The sequence below is a fragment of the Brassica napus genome, unplaced genomic scaffold (assembly GCF_020379485.1).
Source record: "Brassica napus cultivar Da-Ae unplaced genomic scaffold, Da-Ae ScsIHWf_1314;HRSCAF=1877, whole genome shotgun sequence".
Classification (NCBI taxonomy): Eukaryota; Viridiplantae; Streptophyta; class Magnoliopsida; order Brassicales; family Brassicaceae; genus Brassica; species Brassica napus.
Genome location: NW_026014730.1, coordinates 52014 through 63635, shown reverse-complemented (window position 1 = coordinate 63635; position 11622 = coordinate 52014). Strand labels below are relative to the sequence as shown.

Sequence of the window (11622 nt, the reverse complement as noted above, 5' to 3'; positions counted from 1 at the left end):
TTTATGGCTTCTCAGGAGTAAGTTGTTCCATAATATGACCACATAATTCTTCCAAGTTCCCTCGCCACAAGCTGGTTCTAGTTTAAGTATTTTAGTTTTTATGTTGCTTTGTTCTGTTTCTTTTTTCGGTTTCACATTAAAACTTTCACACATCTTCAGTTTGTCTTTTATTTTAAAACTTTGTGTTGCTATTATCGGTATTTGTGTGCTGTTAAAAACATCTCAACTAAGTTTAAGTGACATGTTTCTTATGTTTATTTGTGTTGCTATTGTCGGTTGCAACTGAATGAGTGTGTGAGAGAACTTAGAAATACAACTAGCTACGTTCATGATAAAGAGATTGAAAATATGAATGTGAATATGTGCTGATTGAACCCGTTTTAAACTTTTTGATTAAGTTACATGTCTTATGTTTCTATTGTTTTCATTTGTATTTTACTTCAGTAAAATCCGAACCGATACAGATAAAATTGAACCCAAATGATATACGGTTACTTCAGTATAATCCGAACCCAAAAACCAAACCCGATGTTGTATATCAGATCTCGATCCGTACTTAAGAATTTATTAAAATGAGACCTAGGAGGTTACAAAATAGAACTGATATCCAAAAAAATTCCACCCGAACGCCCAGGCTACTCATATGTATTATCGAAACTTCTTGTTGGAATTAGTAATTAGCGGGATTCAATCTTTTTGGAGTATTTAAATTGGTCACTCTAGAAACACTTCTGTCTTTCTTGAACCCCTCACATCTTGACTTCGCGTATTAGTCGGAATACTAGTTTATATTCGCCTACTTGTTTATATCTTCCAACTAGTTATATCATCTTTCTATTTTTTCTTATTTGAGCGAGTTTATCCATATTTTTTATTTTTAGTTTTGACATTCATATATGTTCTAATATTATGATATATTTAAACACAATATATATAACCTTATGTTTTTCTTTTAATTAATATGGAGATATCCAAGATCTCTGAAAATGCTCAGACTAATCTTTAAGGGGAGGTGCAATCTACAGATGAACCCTCTCTTCCAGTATTCAAATGAGACTTAAAATATAGTTTATATCCGCGTGACCACACATGTTTAGTGTCGTGAAATTGCTTCGAGCCTTAGTCGCTTAGTTCACTGGAATTCGCCTACCACTAAACTATCCATGTGTGGAAACTTATATCTTTTCCTTTATGTACATTTTTTTTATTTTCATCGAATATAACAACTTTTAGAAAAACTGGTAGATTGTTCTTAAAGCATTTTCATCATGAATATGTAAGTGAATATCTCATAGTAAAAATATGAAATGGGGTTCTCAAATGAGAAATCTATTAGTAAATCTAATGCTATTTTTTCACTTATTGCTAATCTATTAATGAATTAATTTTTATAAAAAAGTTAAAATTTTATTATATAAACAAAATGTATTAAAATAATAGTGTTAAATTGTTGAAATACTTGTTTTGAGATACCAAGCAATAAGGTTGCTCACTTGCTCTAACATGTACGAAGTCATAATTAATATTGATTCTTAAATTGTATTTAGAAATCGTGTTCATACGGACCCGGACATCATAGTTAGAGCACCCACAATGGTGTTATCCAAAGAGGAGTCCTTAGAAAAAGTGTATTTTGATTTTTTAAGTATTGTTATTATTTTTTCTTTTTTAGATAAAAAAAATAAATATCAACCAATCGCGGGTCGCCACATGTCGTCGGGACCCGCAGTAGTGCAAGGATTCACTAAGAAAGAGTCTTTATTTAGGAATTTTATGGACTGAATCCTTAGCTTTTGGTGGGATCCATCGATTATTTAATTATTTTTTTCCTAAGGACTCCCCCTTAAGGATTCCCATTTAGGTATGCGATGGCTGCATGCTTGACATGGACTTCATGTATAGCTTAATTGCTTAAGTAAAAGTAAGATATGTTTTTCTTTTGTCTAGCTAGAAGATCAAGTTTCATATGGTTGTTTTCCGCCGAGAGAACTGCTCCATCCTAACATTTGTTATTTTCTTTGTTGGATTCTGGGCCAACCCATTCATTGCTTCCAACGGAGGGAACCCTAAGACCATCCGCATTAGAGGTTTTAACCGGGTTCGTGGGCTCGAGTTCTTAGGCCCGAAAGATAAAAGAAAATCAAAAATGGGTTTAATTCGATGAATCGGGACTTACGAGTGAACCCGTAAGAGGCGAGTTCAAGCCACGTGTCGATCACTGACTGGCTTCTCCTTTCCGCGTTGACGACGACGAAAATAGGGTTTCCGCGTAACTCGTTTCATTTTTCTTCTCTCTGAAAAACCTAGGGTTTCTTTTCTCCGAGGCGATATTCCGTGCGACGGCGATTTCCGGAGGTTTTCTCCATCAAATCGATTCTGTTATCTCTTCTCGACGCTCTTAGGTCAGTATCGAGTAGATTCACGGTGTGTTAGCGTCGATTGTGTGTTCGAAAGGGATTTGCGATTTGGGTGATTTAAAATCGACTTGGGGATTTTTTTTTAGGGTTCTTAATCGATATAGGAGTTCGATTGAGGGTTCATTTAATCATATTCTATCGTTATTATGTGCTAATAATTTCGATTTGTGGCACAGATGGATCCGGCAGAGGAGAGAAGACATTCAAAGAGGCAAAACGATTACATCAACAGGTTAGGGTCCGTGGTCGATTCAGAGTATGGGATTCCTAGAAGGTGTCCATGTGGGGGGAGAATCATTGATGAGGTTCGCCGGAAGGACGACTACGACACTCTTCCGGGGAAGCGGTTCTTCACCTGCAAGAACTACGAGGTAAGTTAGATTTTACACGCTTTGATTATCGTTTATGGGATTACGAATCGACAACTCTCTGATATTTGTTTATGTTGTAACCAAGGCTGATGGGTTCCATTATCGTCAGCCTTGGGTGATAGGTGTGCAGGAGGAGATCGAAAGGTTGACTAAGCGGCTGGAGGAGGCTGAACAAGTGATGTTGGGGACGTTGAATCTCAGTAAACAGATTGAGACACTGGAGGTTAGTCAACTTTCTTTGCTCTTTCATTCCATATACATTATAGTTTTGTAGTTTTTTTGCGTGACTAACAGTTTTTCTTTGATGTTTCCATGTCCAGGAACAGGTTAAAATCCTCTGTGGGCAGGTAGATTACCTCACCGTGCAGGTGGCTACGCTGGAGAAGGTCAGCTTCGATTGAAAAGCAAAGGTAAGACTCAACAAACCTGTAGAGGTAGTTCGTAAATGTATGCTAGAAATTCTTGATTGCTATATGTGTGTTCGATAATGTTAATGTTTTTTTAGAAGTAGAGGTAGTTCAACTTGTTTAATACAAAGCTAACCGTATGAGAAAACTTAATGAAAGCTTAAGATAACTACAACTATAACTACAACTACAAGCCAAGTAAACTACAACGAGAACTAGTAGTCTAACTACAACTTAAAAAAAACTATAATTAATTCTCAGTTGGTTGTTGGTTGCTGTGATCAATTTGCGATTGTACTTAGCTGTAGTTAATATTTGCGATTGATTTGATGTGTATTCACTACTCTATGTGAACTACTTGTTCTGTTAAAAACTTTTCTAATGAATGTTTGGTAGGTAGACTTTGTTTAATTGTTCTATCCTATCACACGAAAAACTAGTTTATAAACATAGCAAATCCACAACTAAAAACACACTAACATATAAACACCAAACCAAACCTAAACGAAAATGGAACCTTTCTCCTTTAACTCTGCCGGGTTTGTTAACCTATTAGCTTCGCAGAGCAGTCCACTAATAGACGTTGACAAGGAAAAGATTGAAAAGATAATGAGAACTTGTGTCATATTACACAATATGATAGTAGAGAACGAACGACACGGGTACACTCAAATTGATACATCTGAGTTCGAGTCAGGGGAGTCAAGCAGAAGTTCCAAGGTGAAAAGGAGAACAAGTATTCATGTCGGTAATATGTTAGGCATTCGCAATGAAGTTCGAGATTCAGAGAAACATGATCGTTTGAAAGCTGATTTAATGGAAAATGTATGGCAAAAGTTTGGTAATGTAGATGAATAATCTTTCTATGTTCATGAATTTTCAATGTATTGAATAAAAAAAATTTAAAAAATATTTGGTTCATGTAATCTATTATTAATGGATTGAATAAAAACTTTTAAAATATTTTTTAAAATTATTTATTTTATTCATGTCTTGTTAATATATTAAAAAGTTAAAAAAAATATATAATATTATTTTATTCCTATAAATTCCTTCTTCAGGTTCAATAATGCAGGAGCACAATAGATAGAGGTTCATCACTATTTATGGTCCCACCAAAAAATATTTAAAAATTCCTATGAACCCCAAGAGAAAGTTCACTAATGCGGATGCTCTAATAGGTCCGGTTAAAAATGTAAATTATGCATGCATAAATTAATATGTAAAGTATGCATGCATAAATGCGTGAGTATACACATCACGTTTTACGCTAATAAGATGCTCTGGCCTTATGTCAGAGACAACATCTCCCTGCGTTCATACTTACCAAAACGTTTTGCTGGGATCAATTCGTCGTTAGAAGAAATCTGATTCCATTTCGGGTAAACTTCTTTTGGAACCTCTTCAGACCCTGCCAATGTCAAATTATGCTACTGGTTCATGTCTTCCATATGCCCAATCATCATGACCGGAGCCGAGTAAAATAGTATAACCCCAAACACTGAGTACGCCTGGTTTTAAGGGTGTTTCCACCACAACGCATTTACACCCGTGACCCAAATGTTTCATATTTTTAGCTTAAAAGGGCCTAGGTTTTGTAAAACTTTCACGGCCAGGTTAAAAATTTATAGTATATACCAAGAAGGTTTGTAAAAAATAAAAAAAAAACAATTCAGCACAAGGCCGAAATAATAAGTTGAGCCTGATCTAATTAACATACTGGAGTGAGTTAAGGTCGTTAAGGTTGTTTTCCAGCGGCAGTTATCAATAACATTATATACGATTTTGGAACGTATATGTTAAACAGTTGTCATGTGACAGAAACTTTGGATGCAAGTGAAACTAAGATCGATGTTCTTAGACGCGATATATGATTATGTTCCTTGTATCCGAATTGTGTTCCTAAATGAATTTTTGCAACAATATATATATATATATATATATATATATATATAATTTTATCTAAAAATTTCCAAAAGTCTATTTTATTATTTGTATTAAAAATCTTGAAGAGGGAAAATTATAAACAAAAATGTTTTGGAAAATATATCTGTAAAAATGTAAACGAAGTTGTCTTACAAAAGAAAAGTGGGTTTCCTAAATTGTTGACTGTCTAAAAAGCAAATGACCAACCGACTTCATCAAGTAATAAATAAATAAAAGTTTAGTACTTTATAGTTCTAAAATTTTGCAGATTTTAATTGTTAAATAAAATTTAGAGATGTCGAGATCTATAAAATTTTCATCGAGCATACGTGGAATTTGTAATTGTATCATATTATATTTCGTTGCAATTTTAAAGCTCATCTAGTATTCTTTTGTGGACTCATGTTATCTCATTTTTCTTTTGAAGATTGAGAAAGAATTTGTCTACATCCAGCAAAATATTGATGCGATCTTCTTCAATCGACTGTACTTTTTATATACAGTACTCTTTCAAAAGAAAAAAGCTTTATGAATCTCAAATATTGTAATTGTCCCTAGAAAAATTAGTACTGAAAGAGATGAAGATTAACCATAGTTAGAATGCTTCACTAGCCAGTGACGACCAAACTTCAATCTGTTCTGGCGACTATCTTCATGTTCCTGCTATAACTAACTTTTTGTGTCGGCAACGCCCCTCAATGTACTGTTCTAACTTTGGATCGACCTATATTTTTTTTCCTTTTACTCTTATCATATCTTAGTTTAAAGATGTGCCGGTTGTGTCTCCATATATGATTGACGTGGGTATATTCGTCTTCAAGAAACATTTCTTTTACTTGCCGACGCTTTGTTTCGTGTTTCACATTTTCCACAACATGTTTGGTCTTGATACGTTCAACTCATGTTTCTGTAGAATCGTTAGGTTCTTAATTTCTAATCATAACACTCTTCATCGCTCTTAGAAACATGTAACCTCAGTACAATTTAACGCATCCTGCCAAAGCATGCTCGTGTTTGGTGCAATCGAGAAAACTCATCCTACGAAATTCTTTTGAATCAAATTACCAAAACACATCCCTAGCTCCATAAATAAGTCACTTAAATCTAATTGTTATTGTCACATAACTATATATATTAAAGGGTGTATTCAATCTAAAGTTTGAGGTGATTTGATTTTTAATGAGGTTTTAGATAATTTCAGTGAATTGTAGAGTTTAAGGTGATTTTTGTTAAACTACTCTAAGATATCACCTAAAACTATGAGATTTGAATTTAAATATTTTAACTAAAAAACTTCATCCAAACATTCTAAAATCACTTGAAAATTTTAAAACTTAACAACTTTAAATATTTTCAATAACAGCGAATTTCATAATACTTTACGGAATATCAAATTCAGTAACAGCGAATTTTAAATGAATTTTTAAAATTTATATTCGAACAACAGTGAATTTGTCATTGTAATACAAAAAACTTTAAGAAATTCATCTGAATACACCCCCCCCCCCCCCCCCCCCCCCCCAAATATTTATCTCTTAGAAAAGGATTTTCCCTAGCGTCTGATAAATAATTAAATTGTATCTCTCTTAAGTACATCTAACACATGCTAGTTTTTTTTGCTACAATTTTAAGAAATTCTCGAATTATAGCCACTGGAATGAATGTTTTGATGTAATCCACACCTTCGACATTTAATGTGGTGGCATTTATGCCAGAAGAGTGGTCTGGTTTCATTTGGTTATCTCAACCAAACAAAAATAATAACAATAATAATAACTAAATCATAACATTCTTTTTTGGCTTCCCTCAATTTTTTTTTCTTTAAAGAATGCTAGCTTAACTTTCAACTTATATGTATAAATTTTACCTCAAGAAAAAAACTTATAAGCACGAATAGGAAACGCAAAATAAATTCAACCGCAAATTTCCAAAGTCCAACTAATTAACGTCATCAACCGACACAAGCCAACAATCTCCATGACAATTCAACTTCTATTCACTCTCCTTTCGCCATCAACCTTAACTTTTCATGTCTACCAATTATAAGAACATATGGTACATCTTCACTTGCTTTCTTGTCACGCAGACTATTATATACAGCACATTTTCATATACACAATCATATGCTTTTAAGTCATATCTAAAGTATTTCTCCTTATAATGCAATCTATATACCAATATTTTAAGTATGCATATACGACCTCAAGAGAACCGTACATACACCAATATTGTCACGAGAGAGAATATGAACTCTCTGAACATTCCATATACCAATATAGTCGCGAGAGAGAAAATGTATAAAACCATAAGGAATTAGAATCTCTGTGTATTTATATTGTTATGTACAAGTGAGAGTAACACATATATATGAATGATTCGCCAACAATTTTCTCCTTTGTTTCGTCCTTGAGCATGAACATTCCATATATGAACTCTGAACCAAAACGAGAGCTATGCACAATGGAGGTTTTATTGTTTGGGTTGCAAAGTGTGTGGGTGAGACTCCACGAGTATAGACCACAAAACATGCACATCTTCATATGGACATGACTTCACGTCCTCGTATAATATGTATATTCCTCTTCCTGCACATTATCCATCTTTCTACTTTAACAAAATACCGCATGCACACATATACATAGGTGATGCAAACAAAACTCATTTTCATAGTTTCATACAGAGAGTATATATGATCCACAAAAAAAAAAAGTATACCTGATCTACTGGGTCATTAATTATAAAGATATATATGTGTGTGTGTGAATTCATATATAATGCTGGAAAATATATATAGAATGGGTAGAGAGAAAGAGATAGAGAGGGAAAGAGAGGTCATACTCTTCTTTTGAGTAGAATTGACGCGAAACCATAGTTTCTTCAAGGGAGAGAAGAAAGAATTGAGCCACCCCATTTCTCATACAGTGCCTGAGGAGGCTCTTGCAAATTATGAATATTAATGATACTATCTTTATATATATAGTTCTATAGATATATGTATAACATATATGGACCCAAATCAAGAAACAACCAATCACAGCCACCTTGGATAGTGGAGAATGAAGGCAGCCACATCAACGTGTTTTATATGTTATTTTTTTAAGTATGGCCCAAGCCACCATCTCCTTCTACATCTATCTTTTTTCTCTTTTTCTTTTTATTTCACCATACAAATTTATTGTTAAATAAGTTTCACAATACTTTTAACCATGACACATGGATACCAGCTTGATTAAATATAGTAGTTTATTAGATTTCTGTTCTTCAGTTTTGATGAAGTATAACGCAATATCGAGGAAGAATGATGAACCTGTAACTTAATGTTTTATTGTGATGGGGTCTCTTTGGTATTAGGTGTTTGTCAAACATCTTTCTCTTTCTATATCTTTTTTAAGCTCACTTGTGCCTCAAGAACAATCCCATTTCACCTATCATGTTTTCTCTTCTACACTTCTTCTTTCTAGATGTATTTTAACATACATGGATTTGCCACCTTATATTTTCTCATTGAATTAGGCTTCATTAATTATATATACGCATGCATGTTTAATATTGTAATAATTTTGTTTTCTCTAGTGATTTTGGGTACCATATTTTTCTTAATTTCTATATCCATGTGTTTGTCTAAATGTAATATATATTTTACTTTGGTTAAGTAAATAAACAAGAGTTGGCCGACCAAAAAGGGTTCAGTTACAAAAAAAAAAACAGGGTAAATTTCTCCAAATTTTATGTCCTTAATATATGACTAGATTTCCACCCGCACAACCGTGCGGATATATATTTTCAAATTTATATATATATAAATATTTTTTTTACATAATTATTATATATTTTTAATGTTACTCACATATTTAAATGTTTGTATAAGTATGCCAAATATAATAATTTTATATTTTTCATGCTGTAAATTAAAATCATTACATATATATGTTGCTTATTATATATTTGTCTTATTGAATTTGCGTTTGATTAGTAAACTAAATTTTTTAATGCATGAAATAACATATATGAAAACAATTTTATATTTAATTTATTATAATCATGATCCATAATTCAAATCGCAATATTTTTAAGTAATGTTTATTAATTTTATATAATAAATTACTGAATATTAAAAAGTTTAAGATAAGTTAAATTTTTATACATGTATTATATAATTTAAATGATGGTCCAAATAAAAATATCACTCATCAAAAAATCATGATTTTTAGTTTATTAGAAAACAAATTTGAAAAAAATAAAATTAAAATAAATATTTATTTCTAACAAAATATTTAAAAATTATTAGTAAATGTATTTGTGAAATTAATTAATTTCATTTTATTTAAATTTTCGTTTATAAACCAAAACTATATTCAATTTTAATTTCTAATTATATTTTATGATAATTTAAATTAAAACTAACTAATTTTTGAAAGTAAATTTAAAAAGATTCTAAGAAGATTTTAAAAAGATTTTGTTAGAAAATTTTAAATATATTCATTTGTATTTCAAATAAAAAGATAAAGATATTAAAAGATATAATAATGAATTTATGTTAAATATGATATTTTCTAGGAATGGTCCAAACTAAAAAAATCACACATGAAAAGAAGTCATGACTTCTGTTTTAATATATAAGATGAGCTTCATACCAATTAATTCGAGAAGAACAATTATTTTCTATGAATATTTGGCTTTTCCATCTCAATTCTAAGTTTGGAAATTTCTTGGAGAAATATAATTTTTATCAGTGTAGACTTTCTTAGTGTACCTTTTGTAAGAATGCAAAGAGAAACAATTTAAATTTGATGTGTAATTGCATGTATATGAATGTAATTAATTGAGATGAACATTTTTGTGAAGGTGTATTTGTTATAAAATCATTTATTTTTATTCACTGAAACGTCTATTCAGGTACATGATCTATGATGTTGAATATGTCATTTGCTCAGTCACCAGTATTTTAAATATATCAGTTTAAACAATATACTTTCAGTACATAAAGGGCATAAAACCATATAACCATTATCAAATTCTTGAATAAATAGTACTAAATTTTCTTTTCTTTTTATAATAAATGTGAATATAATGGTGAGTGAAGAATTGATATCAAATGTATGTATTTTAATTAATATGGTCTTCGACCCCGCAAAATAAGTGCGTGAGCCAATCTCAGTAAGTAGACTACATAATTGTAGATTCCTGTTCAAGATACACCAGTGTGGAGTTTGGACCAACATCTAAAGATGATTATATTTTACTTAGGAGTAATTGAAATGAAAATGAAGAAAGAGTAAATATGCAAATGGAAGGAAATGACAAACGTGGAGATGATATAGCTGTGGTTATGTTAGGGTGCCTTAGAAGTCGTCAATCTGCTTTTTCTTTCCTTCGTTCAAAATCAATCTCACCAATATCACCATTTCTATACACACATACACGTATATGATCATTCTTTGTATATTCTAAAGATAATACGGTTTTTGCATAATAGTTCTGATATCCTTCCTCTCTTCTTTCGATTGAGGAGTACTTAACCTACAATTGATTAGATGGGTTTAGAGGATTAACAAGTATATTTATCTTAACATTGTGAGTTCTTTTGAAGAGTTGTTATGTCGTGAATGATTTGGTTAGAATATAACCGTAAAACTTTAAAATTTGCTATAAATTTGGCCTTGAATAATTGATGTTATAAATGTATATCAATTAGTTATAAAAATTAAATGAAAAATTAAAATATTTCTACAACAATATATACTATTATTTGCGAGTTGATTTTACACGTTCGAACTCTCAAGATTAAAATTTAGAGTGGTTAATCGTTTATACAATTAATGAATAAAAATAAAAAATCAGCCACAAAATAAAAATAAATTTAAAATTTTATGATTTTTTATGATTAGATAAGAGATTAAAATTAATAATAGTAAGAGATATCCAAATCTAAAATATATATATATTAAAATAAAAATATAACAAATTCTATATATTGTGATATTATCTGAAAATATATTTTAATGAAAAAGTTAAAAAATTAAAAAACATAAAACACATCTCTATAATATTAATAAAATAAAATTCTTAATTTTTTATAATTGAAAGGAGATATTGAGTGATTTCCAAGATTTGTTTATAACTATGAAATATAGTGTACAAATAAATTTCAAAAATAGTACGTAAGAATTTTCAAATAAAAATATAAATAGTAATTTATTATTATAGTGTAATACATTTCTAGAAAATGTAACTTCGCTACTTAAAATATAATCAATTAATCTAACTAAAAGAGAAAATTCTAAATATATAAAACTTAATTAGTATATAATATCGAGAAGTCAAATTTCTTTCTTTTAAAAATTGGAAAAATATTTTATAAATATATATCGAAAACTAAAATTTTCTTTGAAATGATAAATTATTATAATCTCAAATTTATTAGTTTGTGGAACTTTTACTGTATATGTAACAAGATTAAAATAGTTCAAACTATATTTATTAAGGAGAAAATATTTTATA

General features: G+C 30.5%; 1 long non-coding RNA gene across 1 annotated transcript; it reads right to left on the bottom strand.

Annotated features, from left to right (window-relative positions):
- Positions 1-7351: 7351 nt before the first annotated feature.
- On the bottom strand, positions 7352-8855 carry LOC125596861. The gene is made up of 2 exons (XR_007331288.1): positions 7960-8855; positions 7352-7706 (listed from the first exon to the last, which is right to left on the bottom strand). It is a non-coding gene; the product is annotated as an uncharacterized LOC125596861 (long non-coding RNA).
- Positions 8856-11622: the final 2767 nt, after the last annotated feature.